At 47.5% G+C, this 23,292-nt stretch overlaps 1 pseudogene; it reads right to left on the reverse strand.

The window, feature by feature from the left end:
- Positions 1 to 832: 832 nt before the first annotated feature.
- On the reverse strand, positions 833 to 1,154 carry LOC145351589 (large ribosomal subunit protein eL42-like; annotated as a pseudogene).
- Between the last annotated feature and the right edge of the window lie 22,138 nt (positions 1,155 to 23,292).

Consider the following 23,292-nt stretch of genomic DNA (forward strand, 5'->3'; position numbering starts at 1 on the left):
CGGATGAATACTTACTATAAACCAGAATTCCAAATGGACATTGACCGAACTTCCTCTTAGTCTGCTTCTATACAGCCTTTGAATAATGTTCCCTTAACCTGTGTGTTTGTTTGGATGATGCAGCTTCAGAGCTTCTGAAATTGATTCCTTAATCTAAGAAGTTGACTCCCCGCACTATAGTTTGAAAAGATGATGCCGTTATGCTGCATTTCCCAGAATACTGTCTTCATCCCTTGCCCTCCAGAAAGGAATCTAGCATTTCACTCATTCCTTCCTTCAAACCTCAACTCCACCACATGCAACACATCTGATGCTCCAATCTCAAAATATTCAACTTTACTCACCAACCACTAGATTATTTTTGGTAAAAGCTGAGGATCGACCTGATAGATGTTTACACAATTATGAGACCAATCGGCAGAATGTCTTGTCAGAGTCTTTTTATCTCGGGGTATAAATGCCAATTGCTGCAGGACTTATTTTAATGTTATAACGGGGAAACTTTAAAAGAGATGAGAGAGGCAAGATTTTTCTTCACAGAGAGGGTGGTAAATACCTGTATTTCGCTGACGGAGGGGATGTCAGAAGCAGATGTAATAGCAATGGTTACAAAAAATCATCTTGACAGATAGATACATGAATAAGCAGGGAATACAGAGATACAGGCTGCGTAGATGCAAAACAAAATCATTAGTTTAGAAAAGTATCATTTGTCGCCACAGGCTTGACCGGACAAACGACATTTCCTTTCCAGGCCTCTCCCTGTGTGTTTTTTTTTAGCATTTGAGATGTTTTATTGTGAATTGGTTCTCCAACAAACAAAGAATGCAGCTTAGAACTGGATGACTTGGCTCTTCCTCTGCTTATCTCCTCCCAGCTCAAAGTGCTTGCATCTCTTCATGGCCAGCATTCTCTCTGACCTACAGTTGGGCTCCACACACTCCAATCTCAGCACAATCTTCTTGGTGGTCTTCGCCTTTTCCCCAAATATAGGTTTTGTCAGTCCACCATAACCTCTCTGCTTTCTGTCATAACATCTCTTACCCTGTGTGTATTAGAAATCCTTTCCCTTCTTGTACTGGGTAACCTTGTGGGGCTGGTGCCTCCGATTTTTTTTTGCAATATGTCCTCCGGGTCTTTGGTACGTTGACCATTTTCCCAAACCGGGCGATGAGCGGAAAAAAAGCTCAGGCCTCTCCCTGTTCCTCTTCAATTTCAAAACAATAGAGAGTCTCCTCCTCCCCTTCCTTCCTATGAACATGCAGAACATAGAACACGTGTCCTTTTAACTAAGGTTTTGAGGTCATCGGGCCCAGAAACAAGGGACCATTCAGCCTGGGTATCATGTCTCACGGTGAAATAACACAGTTGCTGAGGCGACAGACAGGGCCGTGTGGTGGCACAGTTAATAGCACAGCAGTCTCCCCGCGTGAGGACCTGGATTTAGTTGCTGTCGTGGGTGACTGTGTAGAGCTTGACATTCTCTCCGTGTTTGCATGTTTTTCCTCTGGGTGCTTAGAACAAAAACAAAACAAAGAACAAAGAACAACCCAACACGGGAAACAGGCCCTCCGGCCCAACGAGCCCTCGCTGCCATCGTAACAAAGCATTTTCCGACACCTACCTTGACCCGTGTGTATGCGTATGGTACCCCTATTGGAACCAGATTCAGGGGAGAATAGTTTAGGGACAATTTGTTACACCAATCAGCCTAAGAGCACATCTTTGGGGTGTGGGAGGAAACCGGAGCACCCGGAGGAAACCCACGCAACCACAGGGAGAATGTGCAAACTCCCACAGACACTGGCCCAAATCCATGTATCTGCACAGCTAGCAGTGATAGTCACTGAGCTGTTGTGGTGCCCATCTGCTGGTCCAGTTTTAAGCACACACAACGACGTGAAGTACTAGGCCACTCTCGAAACATCCAAGAGCAGCCCACGCACGACCCACCGTGTGCATGTCCCTCGTTAGACAACAAGGTGGACCGACACACCTGCAGATTAAAAGAGACAAGACATTAATGCCATCAGGCCCCGGAGTTTTATCAGTTTTTATGCTACCTATAAACCCGAACACTTCCTCCCTCGTAATGGATATTTCCTTCAACTGGTCTACAGCTCCCTTCAAGACATTACAAGACACCAAACCCCTCTCCTTCGTGAATTCCGACACAAAGTATTCATTCAGGATCTCCCCTGTTCCCTCAGCCTCAATGCATAGTTCCCCTCCTTTGTCCCTAAGAGGACCAATTTTCCCTCGAACCACCCTCTTGTTCCTAATATAAGAGTAAAATGCCTTTGGATTTCCCTAAATCCTATCAGCCAAAGCCATTTCATGCCCCCTTTTCCCCCTTCTAACTCCCCTTTTGGTCTCCTCTCAAATGCCAACGATGTGCAGGTTCAGTCGATTGTCCATGCTAAATTGTCCCTTATTTTCTCAAGGAGACCAGGTTAGATTGATTAGCCATGGGAAAGCATGGTTGGTGTGCCGAGGTAAAATTCTCTGTGAGAAAATCTTTGCAGACTCAATGGGCCGAATTCCCATGATCTGCACCGTGTGCCTCTATGTTTCTATGACTTTGTCATTCATGTACCAGGACATCCTTGCCCCTCTATATCACAACATTCTGCAGTGGCTTTCAATATGCAATATGTTCTGCTTGTGTATTCTTCCGAACCATGTGGCAACCTCAATTTTCCCACATTGTGTGTAACATGTCCAAGTTTTACCTCTTCATTTAATCTACACGGGAACTTTGTGTCTCCTCATAACGATGTACTTTTCTACCTATCTTGGAATTTTCAGAAGAGTTGACTGTATTGAATAAATTCATATTGATTGCAAGTCAGTGATCCACAAGGATTAATCCCTGTGAATTCAATACTTACTTTATACTAACCTTAAAATGAACTGTTTATCCCAATTCTACGATTCCTGTTTGTGAACTAATCCGATATCCATGCTAATCTCTTAACACGAAGATCTGCAACCTTTTATGTGGCACATTAACGAATCCTCATTTGTTTTGTAGCACAAATACATTACTTCACTTGATTGCAAGTGGAGAGCTTGTGGGTGACTACAGTGACTTTTTTTTAAAACTAACTTTGTACTTGTTTCTTTTTCTTTAAATTTTTGCACCGGAAGCAGTTACTAGGGCACTCGGGTAGAGTTTTTTTTTACCTTACTACAAATTAGAGCGGTGAGGAATCCCGATACTCTACATAGGTAGAGTATCCCAGCCCTCCCCACTCCTCTAACTTCAAAAAGAGAGAGAGAGAGAGAGAGGGGCTCTGACTGAGAGCAGGTAAGTTTGTTTTTGTTTTTGAGTGTGCTGTAAGGGCTTTGGCTCACAGGGCCAAAGAGATAAGGGTGAGGCAAGGGAAGTTATAAGTTTTTTTTTACTTTTTCCTCTGGGTTACTAAAAAGGGGCAACTATGGGTATGAGGCCAGTATGTTGTTGCCAGTGCAACATGTGGGAGGTCTTGGAGGCTCCTGGTCTACCAGACATCCACACCTGTGCTCGGTGTGTGGAGCTGCAGACCCTCCGGAACCAGGTTAAGGAGCTGCAAATGCAGCTCGAGGACCTTCGGCTCATTAGAGAGAGTGAGGAGATAATTGATAGGAGCTATCAGCAAGTAGTCACACCAGAGCAACGGGAAGAAGGCACGTGGGTAACTATTAGGAAGGGGAAACCTCAGGTGATGGAGAGCACGCCGGTGGATGTCCCCCTTCAAAATAAGTCCTCCTGCCTGAGTACTACTGGGGGGGACAGCTCATCTGAGGGAGGCAGCAGTGGCCAGGTCTCTGGAGCTGAGCCAGTATGTCAAAAAATTAAAAAAGAGAGCAGAAAGGTAGTATTAATAGGGGTCTCCACAGTGAGGGGGGAGCGGACAGGCATTTTTGTGGACGTAGACGTGAGTCGTGGATGGTGCTTCGTCTCCCTGGAGCTGGGATCCGGGATGTCTCTGGGCATGTCCCAGACATCCTGAAGGGGGTGGGTGAGGAACCAGAGGTTGTAGTGCATATAGGTACTACTGATGTAGGCAAGAAGAGGGAGGCAGTGGGGAAAAGGGATTATAGGGAACTGGGTAGGCAGCTGAGGAAGAGAAAAGCGAAGGTAGTAATCTCAGGATTGCTGCCTGTGCCACGGGAGAATGAGGGCAGGAATGGAATAAGGTGGAGGCTGAATGCGTGGCTGAGGGACTGGAGCAGGGGGCAGGGATTTCGGTTCCTAGATCATTGGGACCTCTTTAGGGGCAGGTGTGACCTGTACAGTAAAGACGGGTGGCACTTGAATCCCAGGGGGACTAATATCTTGGTGGGAAGACTGGCTAAGGCTACTGGGGAGACTTTAAACTAGAAAGGATGGGGGGAGGGAATAGTGATGGGGAGACTGGGACCGAGGGGGTTAGCTCTCAGGTAGGGAAGGACTGCAGGCAGTATGAGAGGGAGGTTAGACAGGGGGTGGAGAAGGGAAATGCCCAGACTGAGGGGCTGAAGTGTATCTATTTTAACGCCAGGAGTGTAGTAAATAAGGTAGATGAGCTTAGGGCGTGGATTGCTGCTTGGGAATGTGATGTGATGGCCATTACGGACACTTGGATGTCTCAGGGACAGGACTGGGTACTTCAGGTGCCAGGATTCAGATGCTTCAGGAAGGACAGGGAGGGGGGCAAAACAGGTGGTGGAGTGGCTCTGTTGATCAGGGACAGTGTCATGGCTGCAGAGAAGGAGGATGCCGTGGAGGGACTGTCTACGGAGTCCCTGTGGGTGGAAGTTAGGAACAGCAAAGGGTCGATAACTTTGCTGGGTGTATTCTACAGGCCGCCCAATAGTGACAGGGAAGTTGAGGTGCAAATAGGGAAACAGATTCTAGAGAGATGTAGTAATAACAGAGTTGTCGTGATGGGAGACTTCAATTTCCCAAACATCGACAGGAATATCCCAAGGGTATTGGTCTCTGGAGAAGCAGGGGCAAAACATTAACCAGTCGGGGAAAACATTAACCAGTCGGGGAAAACATTAACCAGTGGTCCTTAGGCTCTGGCTGGATGGGCAAAATATGACCCAACCGTGGGGAAAACATTAACCAACCGGGGAAAACATTCACCAGTGGGACTTGGAGCCTGGAGAACTGAGGGGAAAACATTAACCAGTCGGGTGTACTAACTGCAGAAGCAAGGGCACAACATTAACCAACCGTGGGGAAAACTTTAACCAGTCGGGCAAAACATTAACCAGTCGGGCAAAACATGAACCAACCGTGGAAAGCATTAACCAACCGGGGAAAACATTCACCAGTGGGACTTAGTCTCTGGCTGGAGTGGGCAAAACATTAACCAACTGGGGGGAAAACATTAACCAGTGGGACATGGTCCCTGGAGAAGCAGGGGGAAAACATTAACCAGCTGGGCTGGGTGCCTGGAGAAGAAGGGAAAACATTAACCAGTGGGACATGGTGCCTGCAGAATTGAGGGGAAAATATGAACCAGTTGGACATAGTCCCTGGAGAAGCAGGGGCACAACATTAACCAACCGTGAGAAAACATGAACCAGTCGGGGAAAACATTAACCAATCAGGGAAAACATTAACCAGTGGGACTTCGGCTCTGGTTGGATGGGCAAAACATTAACCAACCGTGCGGAAATCATGAACCAACCACGGGGAAAACATTTACCAGTGGGACTTGGGCACTGGAGAAGCAGGAGGAAAACATTGACCAGTTGGGCTGGGCGCCTGGAGCAGAAGGGAAAGCATTAACCAGTTGGAGTTGGTGCCTTGAGAAGCTTGGGGAAAGCATTAACCAGTCGGACTTAGTCTCTGGAGAAGCAGGGGCAAAGCATTAACAAACCATGGGGAAAACATTAACCAGTCCGGTAAAACATTAACCGACCGGGGAAAACATTAGCCGACCGGGGAAAACATTAGCCGACCGGGGAAAACATTAGCCGACCGGGGAAAACATTAACCAGTGGGACTTAGTCCCTGGAGAAGCAGAAGGGAAAACATTAACCAGTCGGACATAGTCCCTGGAGGAGCTTGGGGAGAACATGAACCAGTCGGACAGAACCCCTGGAGAAGCTTGGGGAAAACATCAACTAGTTGGACACAGTCCCTCGAGAAGCAGGTACACAACATTAACCAACCGTGGGGAAAACATTAACCAGTCGAGCAAAACATTAACCAACTGGGGAAAACATTAACCAGTGGGACTTAGGGTCTGGCTGGAGGGGCAAAACATGAAACAACGGTGGGGAAAGCATGAACCAACCATGGGGAAATCACTAACCAGTGGGACTTGATCCCTGGAGAAGCAGGGGGAAAACATTAACCAGTTGGGCTGGGTGCCTGGAGAAGCAGGGGGAAAACATTAACCAGTTGGCCTGGGTGCCTGGAGCAGAAGGGAAAGCATTAGCCAGTTGGACATGGTGCCTGGAGAAGCAGGGGGAAAACATTAACCAGTTGGGCTTGGCCCCTGGAGAACCGAGGGGAAAACATTAACCAGTTGGACATAGACCCTGGAGAAGCAGGGGCAAAACATTAACCTGTCAGAACTTGACCCTGGAGAAGCAAGGGAAGAACATTAACCAGTTGGACCTTATCCCTGGAGAACCGAGGGGAAATCATTAACCAGTTGGACATAGTCCCTGGAGAAACAGGGGCAAAACATTAACCAACCCTAGGGAAAACATTAACCAACCGGGGAAAACATTAACCAGTCGGGGAAAACATTAACCAACCTGGGAAAACATTAACCAGTGGGACGTCGGCTCTGGCTGGAAAATCAAAACATGAACCAACCGAGGGGAAAACATTAACCAATGGGGGAAAACATGAACCAGTTGGACTTGGTGCATGGAAAAGCGAGGGGAAAACATTAACCAGTCGCACTTGGTGCCCGGAGAAGCAGGGGGAAAACATTAACCAGTTGTCCTTGGTCTCCGGAGAAGCAGGGGCCAAACATTTACCAACCGTGGGCAAAACATTAACCAGTCGGGGAAAACATTAACCTACCGGGGAAAACGTTAACCAGTCGGGGAAAACATTAACCAAACGGGGATAACATTAACCAGTGGGACTTAGTCTGTGGCTGGAAGGGCAAAACGTGAACCAACCATGGGGAAAACATTAACCAGTGGGACTTGGTCTCTGGAGAAGCAGGGGGAAAGCATTAACCAGTTGGACTTGGAGCCTGGCGAAGCGAGGGGAAAACATTAACCAGTCGGACATAGTCCCTGGAGAACCGATGGGAAAACATTAACCAGTTGCACATAATCCCTGGAGAAGCAGGGGCAAAACATTAACCAGTCGGGGAAAACATTACCCAGTAGGGGAAAACATTAACCAGTTGGACGTTGTCCCTGGAGAAGCGAGGGGAAAACATGAACCAGTTGGGCATAGTGCCTGGAGAACCGAGGGGAAAACATTAACCAGTTGGACTTGGTACCTGTAGAAGCAGGGGCAAAACATTAACCAACCGGGCAACACATTTATCAACCGAGCAAAACATTAACCAGTGGGACTTGGTCTCTGCAGAAGCAGGGGAAAAGCATTAATCAGTTGGAACTGGAGCCTGGAGAACCGAGGGGAAAACATTAACCAGTCAGACATAGTCCCTGGAGAAGCAGGGGCAAAACATTAACCAGTCGGACCTTGTCTCTGGAGAACCGAGGGGAAAACATTAACCAGGTGGACATAGTCCCTGGAGAAGCACGGGCAAAACATTAACCAACCGTGGGGAAAACATTAACCAAACGGGGAAAACAATAACCAGTCGGGGAAAACATTAACCAACTGGGGAAAACATTAACCAGTGGGACGTAGGCTCTGGCTGAATGGGCAAAACATGAACCAACCGAGGGGAAAACATTAACCAACTGGGAAAAACATGAACCAGTTGGACTTGGTGCATGGAGAAGCGAGGGGAAAACATTAACCAGTCGGACATAGTCCCTGGAGAAGCAGGGGCAAAACATTAACCAGTCGGACCTTGTCCCTGGAGAACCGAGGGGAAAACATTAACCAGTTGGGCTTGGTGCCTGGAGAAGCAGGGGGAAAACATTAACCAGTCAGGCTGGGTGCCTGGAGAAGAAGGGGGAAAACATTAACCAGTCGGGGAAAACATTAACCAGTTGGGAAGAACATTATCCAACCGGGGAAAGCATTAACCAACCGTGGAAAACATTCACCAGTGGGACTTAGTCTCTGGCTGGAGTGGGCAAAACATTAACCAACCGCGGGGAAAACATTAACCAGTGGGACGTGGGTCCCTGGAGACGCAGGGGGAAAAAATTAACCAGTTGGGCTGGGTGCCTGGAGCAGAAGGGAAAACATTAACCAGTCGTAGTTGGTGCCTGGAGAAGCAGAGGCACAACATGAACCAACTGTGGGGAAAACATTAACCAGTCGGGGAAAACATTGACCAACCGGGGAAAACATTGACCAACCGGGGAAAACACTGACCAGTCGGGGAAAACTTTCACCTCTCCCTCTGTATCTCTGTGTCCCAGTAAGCTGATACAGTGTGAATGTCGGCCTTGCTTGTGAGGTGAATCATTCATGTTGACACCTTTAAATATCGATCCCCCCTCTCTCTGCCTGTCTGTCTGTCTCTCCCTCACTCTCACTGTCCCTCTCTCTCAGTAACTTCACTGCAGTCTTAATGTCAGCCTGACTTCGGACACTTCATAAACTTTAAAAACTCACTCTCTGCCTCCCTCAGTTCAGGCACAGGTTGAGTGTTCGAGTGAGAGCGGGGGAGAGGTGAGTGTTGAAGCCGGTGCAGGCAGCTGTCAACAAAGCTTTGAAGAAATGGCAGGCAGTGTTTGTAAAGATGCTGAGGGAATGGGAAAGTCAGTGTGTCAGCCAGATGGGGGAAGGGAGGCTTCCACTTGCGAGGGGAAAACATTAACCAGCTGCTGCTGCTGCGGTGTGGGCAATGGCAGTCTCCCTTTTATTGTACCCTCTGGACAAGCAGGGGCAAAACATGAACCAGTTGGACGTGGTGCCTGGAGCAGAAGGGAAAACATTCACTAGTTAGACTCTGGTCCCTGGAGTAGAAGGGAAAATATTAAACCAGTTGCACTTAGTCTCCAGAGAAGCAGGGGCAAAGCATTAACCAGTCGGGGAAAACATTAACCAGTGGGAACTGGTCCCTGGAGAAGCAGGGGGAAAACATGAACCAGTTGGACATAATCCCTGGAGAAGCAGGAGCACAACGTTAACCAACCGTGGGGGGAGAAAGCATTAACCAACCGGGGAAAACATTAACCTGTCGGGGAAAACATTAACCAGTGGGACTTAGGCTCTGGCTGGACGGGCAAAACATTAACCAGTGGGACTTGGGCCCTGGAGAAGCAGGGGGAAAGCATTAACCAGTCAGACCTTGTCCCTGGACAACCGAGGGGAAAACATTAACCAGTTGGACATAGTCCCTGGAGAAGCAGGGGCACAGCAGCAACCAAACGTGGGGAAAACGTCTGTTGTGGGTACGGTTTCGTTAAGGGGAAGTTGTGTCTGACAAATTTACTGGAGTTCTATGAGGATGTGTCTAGGGCAGTGGATAGAGGAGAGCCGGTGGATGTGGTCTTTCTTGATTTTCAGAAGGCGTTTGACAAGGTACCTCACAAGAGGTTATTGCAGAAGGTAAGGGGGCATGGAGTTGGGGGTAGGGTGTTAGCGTGGATAGAGGATTGGTTGTCAAATAGGAGGCAGAGAGTGGGGGTCAATGGGTGCTATTCGGATTGGCGGTTGGTGACTAGTGGAGTGCCCCAGGGGTCAGTGCTGGGGCCTCAGCTATTTACCATTTATATAGATGATCTGGAGGAGGGAACCGAGTGTATGGTGTCGAAATTTGCTGATGACACTAAGATTGGGGGAACGGCAAATTGTGCGGAGGGTGTGGAGAGTCTACAGAAGGATCTAGATAGGCTGGGCGAATGGGCCAGGAACTGGCAAATGGAATTTAATGTTGGCAAGTGCGAGGTGGTCCACTTTGGCAGGAATAAAGGTTGGAAGGACTATTACTTACGGGGCGAAAAACTGCAGCAGGCGATGGTGCAGAGGGACCTCGGGGTCCTTGTGCATGAGTCGCAAAAACCCAGCCTGCAGGTGCAGCAGGTGGTCAGGAAGGCAAATGGGATGCTGGCCTTCATAGAGAGGGGGATTGAATATAAAAGTAGGGAGGTCTTGCTGCGGCTGTATAGGGCACTGGTGAGGCCGCAGCTGGAGCACTGTGTGCAGTTTTGGTCGCCGTACTTACGCAAGGATATTTTGGCCTTGGAGGGAGTGCAGAGGAGGTTTACTAGGCTGATACCGGAGTTGAGGGGGTTGAGCTATGAGGAGAGGCTGAATAAACTAGGCTTGTACTCGTTAGAGTTTAGAAGAATGAGGGGAGATCTCATTGAGAAGTATAAGATGATGAATGGGATGGATAGGATAGAGGTGGAGAGGCTCTTCCCGCTCAGAAAGGACAGTAGGACTAGGGGGCACAGCCTCAAGATAAAGCGGGGGTGGGTTAGAACGGAGTTGAGGAGGAACTTCTTCACTCAAAGGGTGGTGAATCTCTGGAATTCTCTGCCCGTTGAGGTGGTGGAGGCTGCCTCGCTAAATATTTTTAAGACGCGGGTTGATGGGTTTTTGATAAGCGAGGGGATTAAGGGTTATGGGGAGAGGGCGGGAATGTGGAACTGAGACACGACAGATCAGCCATGATCTTATTGAATGGCGGGGCAGGCTCGAAGGGCTGGATGGCCTACTCCTGCTCCTATTTCTTATGTTCTTAAGTTCTTAAAACATTAACCAGTAGGGCAAAACATTAACCAGTCAGGGAAAACATTAACCAGTCGGGCAAAACATTAACCAACTGGGGAAAACATTAACCAGTGGGACTTAGGCTCTGCCTGGATGGGCAAAACATTAAGCAACGGTGGGGAAAGCATGAACCAACCGCGGGGAAAACATTAACCAGTGGGACTTAGTCCCTGGAGATGCAGAAGGGAAAACCTTAACCAGTCGGACATAGTCCCTGGAGGAGCTTGGGGAGAACATGAACCAGTCAGACAGAGCCCCTGGAGAAGCTTGGGGAAAACATCAACCAGTTGGACATAGTCCCTGGAGAAGCAGGGGCACAACATTAACCAACCGTGGGGAAAGCATTAACCAACTGGGGAAAACATTAATCAGTCGGGCAAAACATTAACCAGTCGGACCTCGTCCCTGGAGAACCAAGGGGAAAACATTAACCAGTTGCACAAACCCCCTGGAGATGCAGGGACAAAACATTAACCAACGGTGGGCAAAACATTAACCAGTCGCGGAAAACATTAACCAACCGGGGAAAACATTAACCAGTGGGACTTTGGGTCTGGCTGGATGGGCAAGACATGAAACAGCAGTGGGGAAAACATGAACCAACCATGGGGAAATCACTAACCAGTGGGACGTGATCCTTGGAGAACCGAGGGGATAACAGGAAGCAGTTGGACATAGTCCCTGGAGAAGCAGGGGCAGAACATTCACCAACCGTAGGGAAAACGTTAACCAACCGGGGAAAACATTAACCAGTTGGGGAAAACATTAACCATTGGGACTTCGGCTCTGCCTGGGTGGGCAGAACATGAACCAACCGCGGGGAAAATATTAACGAGTTGGCCTGGGTGCCTGGAGCAGAAGGGAAAGCATTAGGCAGTTGGACATGGTGCCTGGAGAAGCAGGGGGAAAACATTACCCAGTTGGACATAGACCCTGGAGAAGCAGGGGCACAACATTAACCAACCATGTGGAAAACATTAGCCAGTCAGGCAAAACATTAACCAATGGGACTTGGTGCCTGGAGAAGCGAGGGGAAAACATGAACCAGTTAGACATAGTCCCTGGAGAAGCAGGGGCACAACATTAACCAACCGTGGGGAATACATTAACCAGTAGGGCAAAACATTAACCAGTCGGGGAAAACATTAACCAGTTGGGCAAAACATTAACCAACCGTGGGGAAAACATTAACCAGTTGGGCAAAACATTAACCAACCGGGGAAACCATTAATCAGTCGGGGAAAACATTAACCAGTGGGACTGAGTCTCTGGCTGGATGGGTAGAACCGTATCCAACCGCGGGGAAAACATTAACCAGTCGGGCATAGTCCCTGGAGAAGCAGGAGCACAACATTAATCAACCGTGGGGAAAACATGAACCAGTCAGGCAAAACATTGACCAGTCGGGGAAAATGTTAACCAGTCAAAGAACAAAGAACAAAATCAGCCTGGGAAACAGGCCCTTCGGCCCAACGAGCCCACGCTGCCATCTCAACTCCACCTCTCTACCCATGACCCCTATCTAATGTTTTATGGCCATCCAGATTGAGGGAAAACTGATTTAGGGACAATTTATTCCTGCCAATCAGCCGAACAGCACATCTTTGGGGTGTGGGAGGAAACCGGAGCACCCGGAGAAAACCCACGCAAGCACGGGGAGAATGCGCAAACTCCCACAGACACCGGCCCAAATCCACGTGTCTGCACAGCAATCAGCGATAGTCACTGAGCTGTCGTCTTGCCCAGTATCTTGTCCAGTTTAGGCACACACTAACGACATGAAGCACTAGGCCAATCTCGAACAACCAAGAGCAGCCCCAGTATGACCCATCGCGTGTATGCCCCTCGTTGGACACGAGGTGGACCGACTTCAAACCTGTGAATGAAAACAGAGAAAAACATTATTATCATACTATACCCATTTACATTTCTAGGGACACCCCAATGCTAATGACCCTTCATTAAAGGTTCTCCTATATCCACCCATCTCCAGCTCAGTCATGTGCCTAAGTTACTCTTAAAGGACTCTAGCGTGTTTGCTTCCACCACCTTACTTGGCAGAGCATTCCATACCCCCACTACCCTCTGCGTGAAAAACCTCCCTCGAATATCTGTGTTGTACCTCTCCCCCTTCACCTTAAGCCCATGGCCCCTCGTCCTACGTGACTCGATTATAGGAAATAGCTTACCTCTGTTTACTCTATCTATACCCTTCATAATCTTATATACCTCTATTAGATCCCCCCTCAGTCGGCGTCTTTCAAGGGAAAAGAGCCCCAATTTCTTCAATCTTTCCTCACACCCCAGTCCTTCCATACCAGGCAACATCCTGGTAAACCTCCTCTGCACTCTCTCCAGAGTCTCCACGACCTTCTGGTAGTAAGGCGACCAGAACTGGATGCAGTACTCCAAATGCGGCCTAACCAACGTTCTATACAACTGCAACATTAGACTCCAGCTCTTATATTCTATACCCCTTCCTATAAAGGCTAACATACCATAGGCTTTCTTCACCACACTCTCCACTTGCACTGCCACCTTCAAAGACTTGTGCACTTGCACCCCCAGGTCTCGCTTCGACTCTATACTCCTTACAGGCTTACCCTTTATCATATAACTTCCCTCTACATTATTCCGGCCAAAATGCATCACCTCACATTTATCCGGATTAAACTCCATTTGCCACGTATCTGCCCAATCAACCAGCCTATCAATATCCTGCTGTATTGCCAGACACTGCTCCTCACTGCCCGCCAATCCAGCCATCTTGGTGTCATCAGCAAATTTGCTGATCACACCACCGACTCCCTCTTCCAAATCATTTATATACACTAGAACATAAGAACATAAGAAATAGGAGCAGGAGTAGGCCATCTGGCCCTTCGAGCCTGCCCCGCCATTCAATAAGATCATGGCTGATCTGTCGTGGCTCAGTTCCACTTTCCCGCCCTCTCCCCATAACCCTTAATCCCCTCTCTTATCAAAAACCCATCAACCCGCTTCTTAAAAATATTTAGCGAGGCAGCCTCCACCACTTCAACGGGCAGAGAATTCCAGAGATTCACCACCCTTTGAGTGAAGAAGTTCCTCCTCAACTCCGTTCTGAACTGCCCCCCCTTTATCTTGAGGCTGTGCCCCCTAGTCCTACTGTCTTTTTTGAGCGGGAAGAGTCTTTCCACCTCTATCCTATCCATCCCATTCATCATCTTATACGTCTCAATGAGATCTCCCCTCATTCTTCTAAACTCTAACGAGTACAAGCCTAGTTTATTCAGCCTCTCCTCATAGCTCAACCCCCTCAACTCCGGTATCAGCCTAGTAAACCTCCTCTGCACTCCCTCCAAGGCCAAAATATCCTTGCGCAGGTGCGGCGCCCAAAACTGCACACAGTACTCCAGCTGCGGCCTCACCAATGCCCTATACAGCTGCAGCAAGACCTCCCTACTTTTATATTCAATCCCCCTCGCTATGAAGGCCAGCATCCCATTCGCCTTCCTGACCACCTGCTGCACCTGCAGGCTGGGTTTTTGCGACTCATGCACAAGGACCCCGAGGTCCCTCTGCACCGTCGCCTGCTGCAGTTTTTCGCCACGTAAGTAATAGTCCTTCCTACCATTCTTCCTACCAAAGTACAAAGAGAAGAGGTCCCAGTACCGAGCCCTGCGGCACCCCACTAGTGACAGACCTCCAGCTAGAAAAAGACCCCTCCACAACACCTCTCTGACTCCTCTTTGCAAGCCAGTTCTCTACCCATCTAGATACCTGACCACATATCCCATGAGCTTTAATCTTCTGTACCAACCTACCATGAGGGTCTTTGTCAAACGCCTTAGTGAAATCCATATAGACATCAACGGCTCGTCCTTCGTCAACCGTTTTTGTCACCTCCTCAAAGAATTCTACCAGATTCGTAAGGCAAGACTTCCCCTTGACAAAGCCATGCTGCGTATCCTTAATCAGATCGCAACGCTCCAAGTGCACATACATCCTATCCCTAAGAATCCTCTCCATCAACTTACCTACCACTGACGTTAAGCTCACCGGCGTATAGTTACCCGGGCTATCCCTCCGACCCTTTTTAAACAACGGTACCACGTTCACTATCCTCCAGTCCTCTGGGACCTCACCTGTGTCCAAAGAAGAGACAAAGATTCGCGTCAGAGGCCCAGCAATCTCATCCCTTGCATCTCTAAGCAGCCTAGGATAAATGCAATCAGAACCCGGAGATTTATCAGTCTGAGTGCCCTCGAAAAGCCCTCACACTTCTTCCCTCGTAATCAACAGATCTTTCAATCGGTCTACCGCTCCCTCAATGGCCGGACTAGACATCAAACCCCTCTCCTTCGTGAATACCGACGCAAAGTATTCATTCAGGATCTCCCCCATTCCCTCTGCCTCTAAGCACAATTCCCCACGTCTGTCCCTGAGAGGACTGATTTTACCCCAACCACCCTTTTGTGAGACGACCTCAAATATTACCGAGAGCCAGAACAGGTCCCCATCCCACACTTAGCAGAAGTACTGAGAGAGTTATGTCTCTAAGTGGGACACTCTGTTCGATTATACCACCAGTTCCAATCACATATCAAAACCCGAGAGCATGACACAGAGTCAGCCTTACAGAGCCAGACATGGGTTCGGAAGGTGTGGGACTGGGGTCTAAGTGTGGACATTCACCCCTGGATCCGGATAGTCTCGCACATACCGGTTGCCATCTAACTCATACTGGCAATATCCTGGGGGGGGTCATAATGTGCTATACATCCCACCAGCACAAGAAAAATAAAACTAGGAGGGAACTAATCGGAACGATTGGCAACATGGGACAATGAACGTCTCGGGAAGACTTCTCCCGCATACACCTAATTTGACAAACCCGGGGCTCCCCTAAACTGTACGACTGCAGCGTGCAAATGCAGGGAGCACCGGACATAGCATTTGTGAAGGAAATCGGTCTGAGGGAGGAGGAACAAGCCCGCTCCCGACCCACACGGGGGAACTGTTATGGGACAGCAAATTTTATGAAATTGGGCACACAAAATGGCAGCAAACTAAAGCTACCCTCAGAGCCCCTCCACCAAGAATCACAAAGTAACAGACACCGATCTGTGGGCAAGAGCATGCTTTTAGAATGCAGGTGAGGGCTGGCACATAAGGGAAGCTGGACAGGATGGCACCGACAGGAACTAAATCTCCACCCCGTCAAAATCAGCACCTTTAAAACAGTCAACCAACCCACGTAGACACCTAAAATTAGCATAGTTAAGGAAACATGCTTGGCCCCTCAAAACCTCTTTTGAGATCAATGACACACCTATGGTTCAAACCCCGGAGATTCGAGACTATTAAATAACCAATCAGACAAAGCAATTAACACACACCGAAAACAATTTCCTCAACACTTGGAAACATCGAGACAGGATGGCTAAGGTTGAATACTGTAAATAAAGTATTAGCATTTGAATCGCACACTGCCCCGAAGTTCAGGTATAACTATAGCCTGCTGCCAGGGACGGGCAGAGCGCTTTCGGGACAGTCCGATTGGATGTCCTGACTGTGCTTCTCCGTCGACGTAAATGAAAATAAAGCTGTGCTGTTATTGAACTTCACCCTGAGTCCGTCGTGGTCATTTCGCCCACTCGCGCTAACACCCTCTATTCTTAGCAGTCTCTGGTATGCTTATGTTGCCGTTTCATCTCTTTATTAGAAACATTAAAGATTCAATTTCTATCATTCCGTCTTTCTGGCAAGGCATAAGAACATAAGGGCATAAGAAATAGGAGCAGGAGTAGGCCATCGAGCCCTTCGAACCTGCCCCGCCATTCAATAAGATCATGGCTGATCAGAAGTGGATCAGTTCCACTTTCCCACTTTCTCCCCATAACCCTTAATTCCCTTGTCTGTCAAAAACCTATCTACCTGTGACTTTTTTTTCCCCAGTTTGTTCATTTTCAGTCTGTTAACGTTTCTGCCACTATTATGCAATCTTTTTCTTCACAGCCTGTCACTGGATTCAAATTGGGCTGCACAGTAGCACAGTGGTTAGCACTGCTGCTTCACAGCTCCAGGGACCTGGGTTTGAATCGAAGGGCTAGATGGCCTACTCCTGCTCCTATTTCTTATGTTCTTTTGGCCTTACCCGTGAGCATCACGCTCCATCCTCCCCAGGCCACACACTGCGGCCATCCCCTCCGGGTTACACACCGTCTGATCTCACTGGCTCCATGCCCCCGAACTCAAGTCTCCATCCTTCCCGGGTTACGCACTGTCTGAACTCGCTGCCTCCGTTTTCTCCAGTTTACACACTGTCTGATCGCCATGTCTCCATCCTGCCCGGATTGGACACTGTCTGTTCATATTGGTACCATCCTCTTGTGTTTACAGACAGATCTCACTGCCTCCATTCCCACCCTCCCCCAATTACACATTATCTGATCTCACTATCTCTATCTCCCTGGGATTACACTGTCTGATCTCACTATCTCTATCTCCCTGGGATTACACTGTCTGATCTCACTATCTCTATCTCCCTGGGATTACACTGTCTGATCTCACTATCTCTATCTCCCTGGGATTACACTCTCTGTTTTCACTATCTCTACCTCCCTGGGATTACACTGTCTGATCTCACTATCTCTATCTCCCTGGGATTACACTCTCTGATCTCACTATCTCTATCTCCCTGGGATTACACTCTCTGATCTCACTATCTCTATCTCCCTGGGATTACACTGTCTGATCTCACTATCTCTATCTCCCTGGGATTACACGCTCTGATTTCACTATCTCTATCTCCCTGGGATTACTCTCTCTGATTTCACTATCTCTATCTCCCTGGGATTACACTCTCTGATCTGACTATCTCTATCTCCCTGGGATTACACTGTCTGATCTCACTATCTCAATCGCCCTGGGATTACACTGTCTGATCTCACTATCTCTATCTCCCTGGGATTACTCTCTCTGATCTCACTATCTCTATCTCCCTGGGATTACACTCTCTGATTTCACTATCTCTATCTCCCTGGGATTACACTCTCTGATTTCACTATCTCTATCTCCCTGGGATTACACTCTCTGATTTCACTACCTCAATCTCCCTGGGATTACACTCTCTGATCTCACTATCTCTATCTCCCTGGGATTACTCTCTCTGATTTCACTATCTCTATCTCCCTGGGATTACTCTCTCTGATTTCACTATCTCTATCTCCCTGGGATTACACTCTCTGATCTCACTATCTCTATCTCCCTGGGATTACTCTCTCTGATCTCACTATCTCTATCTCCCTGAGATTACAGTCTCTGATCTCACTATCTCTATCTCCCTGGGATTACTCTCTCTGATCTCACTATCTCTATCTCCCTGGGATTACACTGTCGGATCTCACTATCTCTATCTCCCTGGGATTACTCTCTCTGATCTCACTATCTCTATCTCCCTGGGATTACTCTCTCTGATCTCACTATCTCTATCTCCCTGGGATTACTCTCTCTGATCTCACTATCTCTATCTCCCTGGGATTACTCTCTCTGATTTCACTATCTATATCTCCCTGGGATTACTCTCTCTGATCTCACTATCTCTATCTCCCTGGGATTACTCTCTCTGATCTCACTATCTCTATCTCCCTGGGATTACTCTCTCTGATTTCACTATCTCTATCTCCCTGGGATTACTCTCTCTGATCTCACTATCTCTATCTCCCTGGGATTACACTCTCTGATCTCACTATCTCTATCTCCCTGGGATTACTCTCTCTGATCTCACTATCTCTATCTCCCTGGAATTACTCTCTCTGATTTCACTATCTCTATCTCCCTGGGATTACTCTCTCTGATTTCACTATCTCTATCTCCCTGGGATTACACTCTCTGATTTCACTATCTCTATCTCCCTGGGATTACTCTCTCTGATCTCACTATCTCTATCTCCCTGGGATTACACTCTCTGATCTCACTATCTCTATCTCCCTGGGATTACTCTCTCTGATTTCACTATCTCAATCTCCCTGGGATTACTCTCTCTGATTTCACTATCTCTATCTCCCTGGGATTACACTCTCTGATCTCACTATCTCTATCTCCCTGGGATTACTCTCTCTGATCTCACTATCTCTATCTCCCTGGGATTACTCTCTCTGATCTCACTATCTCTATCTCCCTGGGATTACTCTCTCTGATTTCACTATCTCTATCTCCCTGGGATTACTCTCTCTGATTTCACTATCTCTATCTCCCTGGGATTACTCTCTCTGATTTCACTATCTCTATCTCCCTGGGATTACTCTCTCTGATCTCACTATCTCTATCTCCCTGGGATTACACTCTCTGATTTCACTATCTCTATCTCCCTGGGATTACTCTCTCTGATTTCACTATCTCTATCTCCCTGGGATTTCACTCTCTGATTTCACTATCTCTATCTCCCTGGGATTACTCTCTCTGATTTCACTATCTCTATCTCCCTGGGATTACACTCTCTGATTTCACTATCTCTATCTCCCTGGGATTACACTCTCTGATTTCACTATCTCTATCTCCCTGGGATTACTCTCTCTGATCTCACTATCTCTATCTCCCTGGGATTACACTCTCTGATCTCACTATCTCTATCTCCCTGGGATTACTCTCTCTGATTTCACTATCTCTATCTCCCTGGGATTACACTCTCTGATTTCACTATCTCTATCTCCCTGGGATTACTCTCTCTGATCTCACTATCTCTATCTCCCTGGGATTACACTCTCTGATCTCACTATCTCTATCTCCCTGGGATTACTCTCTCTGATCTCACTATCTCTATCTCCCTGGGATTACTCTCTCTGATCTCACTATCTCTATCTCCCTGGGATTACACTCTCTGATCTCACTATCTCTATCTCCCTGGGATTACACTCTCTGATTTCACTATCTCTATCTCCCTGGGATTACTCTCTCTGATCTCACTATCTCTATCTCCCTGGGATTACTCTCTCTGATTTCACTATCTCTATCTCCCTGGGATTACACTCTCTGATCTCACTATCTCTATCTCCCTGGGATTACACTCTCTGATCTCACTATCTCTATCTCCCTGGGATTACTCTCTCTGATTTCACTATCTCTATCTCCCTGGGATTACTCTCTCTGATTTCACTATCTCTATCTCCCTGGGATTACACTCTCTGATCTCACTATCTCTATCTCCCTGGGATTACTCTCTCTGATCTCACTATCTCTATCTCCCTGGGATTACTCTCTCTGATCTCACTATCTCTATCTCCCTGGGATTACTCTCTCTGATTTCACTATCTCTATCTCCCTGGGATTACTCTCTCTGATTTCACTATCTCTATCTCCCTGGGATTACTCTCTCTGATTTCACTATCTCTATCTCCCTGGGATTACTCTCTCTGATTTCACTATCTCTATCTCCCTGGGATTACTCTCTCTGATTTCACTATCTCTATCTCCCTGGGATTACTCTCTCTGATTTCACTATCTCTATCTCCCTGGGATTACACTCTCTGATCTCACTATCTCTATCTCCCTGGGATTACTCTCTCTGATCTCACTATCTCTATCTCCCTGGGATTACTCTCTCTGATCTCACTATCTCTATCTCCCTGGGATTACTCTCTCTGATTTCACTATCTCTATCTCCCTGGGATTACTCTCTCTGATTTCACTATCTCTATCTCCCTGGGATTACTCTCTCTGATCTCACTATCACTATCTCCCTGGGATTACACTCTCTGATTTCACTATCTCTATCTCCCTGGGATTACTCTCTCTGATCTCACTATCTCTATCTCCCTGGGATTACTCTCTCTGATCTCACTATCTCTATCTCCCTGGGATTACTCTCTCTGATCTCACTATCTCTATCTCCCTGGGATTACACTCTCTGATCTCACTATCTCTATCTCCCTGTGATTACTCTCTCTGATTTCACTATCTCTATCTCCCTGGGATTACTCTCTCTGATTTCACTATCTCTATCTCCCTGGGATTACTCTCTCTGATTTCACTATCTCTATCTCCCTGGGATTACTCTCTCTGATTTCACTATCTCTATCTCCCTGGGATTACTCTCTCTGATTTCACTATCTCTATCTCCCTGGGATTACTCTCTCTGATTTCACTATCTCTATCTCCCTGGGATTACTCTCTCTGATCTCACTATCTCTATCTCCCTGGGATTACTCTCTCTGATTTCACTATCTCTATCTCCCTGGGATTACTCTCTCTGATTTCACTATCTCCATCTTCACTCTATTTGCTTTCTGGGAAAGTCGGAATTCGCCATTTTCTCCCCAGAATTGGTCCAGGAACCAGGCCGCTTCTTAAACACGATTAAAAAAGCTGAAAATCCTCCCTGCTCAGAACCGAGTATAAATATTTGCATCGCTTTCTCACCCGGACTTTCTACCGCCGAAACTTCTGGAAAGAAGCAACTCTGCGACTGCGCGTCGTTGTTTGTGAGGTAAAACTGCACGCGCTCAAAGAGCCCGGCGCATGCGCATACGGAGAACTGCGTCTTCCTTCCCCATCTCCCCCCGTCCCCGCCTCCCCAGATCACAACCCACAAAGGGCCTGCGCAGTGCGCGAGTCTTGGAGTTCCTTCCGTGCTGTCCGTCTCGCGCACAGGCGGTTCCAACCCGAGCGCGCCGCTGCCTGGACAATGAAGAGGGCGGGGCTGCAATCTACACCCTCTCCCCATTTGTTGTAGCGGCTATCAATCACCTGCTCCCAGCCAATAGGAAGGTCCTTCTCATCAGTGTGCTGTCTTGACCCCAGTGAAAGGTTCTCATCAGTGTGGATGGAGCAGACTTTAAACAAGGAAGAATGAGCAATTGGTGCTCAGCTCCTAATAACACTCACATTGGCTGAAAAATGGCTTTCAAAAGAACTGGGGATACAATTCCTTTCCTTTACTGAACGCTGCTGTCCATCCTGGCAGGTTAAATCTGTTTGTCACAGTCAAGAGTTTTTTTCTTTCCTCAACCATTGAATTGCTGTCCAGATGTTTCACGGTACTTCTGGGTGACAAAACCAGATCCTTCACAGAATATTTACCTCGGATTTACCCCACACATCTTCACTTGTACATCACATTACGACTTTCAACTTGGTCCTGGTAGATTGATCAACGCAGATGTCATCATCTACATTAGCGTGCAGGCTTAGATATTGAAGAGCTGCCTGCCAGTCACGAGACATGTCTTCACATATAGGAACCCAGGAAAGCAGTCAACAATATATTTCACCTTCACGCTACCAGCGCCAAGATGGAATTGGATATCACCCTGGTGGTCACAACAGTATCAAGGCCCCAAACTTGTTCACCCAGATGTATTTCTTGATAGAACCCTCGGCTAAAAGCATCACCTCCTCAGGACTGCAGAAGAAACCTCCAAAACACTCCTCTGTAAACTCGTTCCTTCCTCATTGGGATCACATGCCAACACCCTCAGGACCTCTGTTTTTGCGAGCACATGTAATTGTTGGAGGTCAGCCATCTCCGTTCCATGGCACTACAGCTGGAGCTTCTCATGTGTGTTTCTGAGGCCTACCCGCTTTTAGCTATTCTTCCAAAATACTGTCAGAAGTGGGGACATTCACTAATAATTGAACAATGCACAACACCATTCACAAACCCTCAGATACTGAAGTCGACCATGTTCAAATGTAGAAAAAAATAGACAATATCCACTTTTGGGTTGAGAAATGACGAGTAGTGTTAGCGCCACACAAGTGTCAGGCAATGACTATCTCCAATAAGAGAAAATCTGATCATTCCTCCTTTGATATTCAATTGCATTACCATCGCCGAATTGTCCGTTACCGACACCCTGGGGTTTACTGTTGGCCTGAAACAGAACTGGATTACTCATATGCATACGATTGCTCCAACAGCAAGTCAGATGGGAGGGGAGGTAGTATACAGTCGTATTGTCATCAGTGCAATAATCCAAAGACATAGGGCCAGGCTGTTGAACTGAAGACCTGTGTTCAAACCCTATGAAACCGTTGTCAATTGTTGTGAAAACCCATCTGGTTCACTGATGTCCTTTACTCAAGTAAATCTATGATCCTTGCCTGGTCTGGCCTTTATGTAACCTCAGACTAAAAACAATATTGTTGTCTCTGAAAATGCCTTCTGAAATAACCTAACAAGCCATTCAGTTCAACGGAAATGGGAGAGGAACAATAAATGCTGGCCCAGCCAACGATGCTCAGATCCCATGATTAGAAATAACTGATGGCAAAATCTCATCTCCTGACTTTCGAAAGCCAAGGAATCGGGCATTTGATGGAGTACTCTGTTATTTCTTTCAGGATGAGTACAGCTTCAACAATGCTCACGTTATGCCGTCCACGACATAGTAACCCATTTGATTGGCATCTCATCAAAAAATATCCACTCCCTCCATCATCAATGCGCATTGGTAGCTGAGGACACTGGTCGGAGACCGCAGGAGACCGGA

The sequence above is a fragment of the Carcharhinus amblyrhynchos genome, chromosome 13, assembly GCF_965287045.1.
Source record: "Carcharhinus amblyrhynchos chromosome 13, sCarAmb.v2.hapA, whole genome shotgun sequence".
NCBI classification, from domain to species: domain Eukaryota; kingdom Metazoa; phylum Chordata; class Chondrichthyes; order Carcharhiniformes; family Carcharhinidae; genus Carcharhinus; species Carcharhinus amblyrhynchos.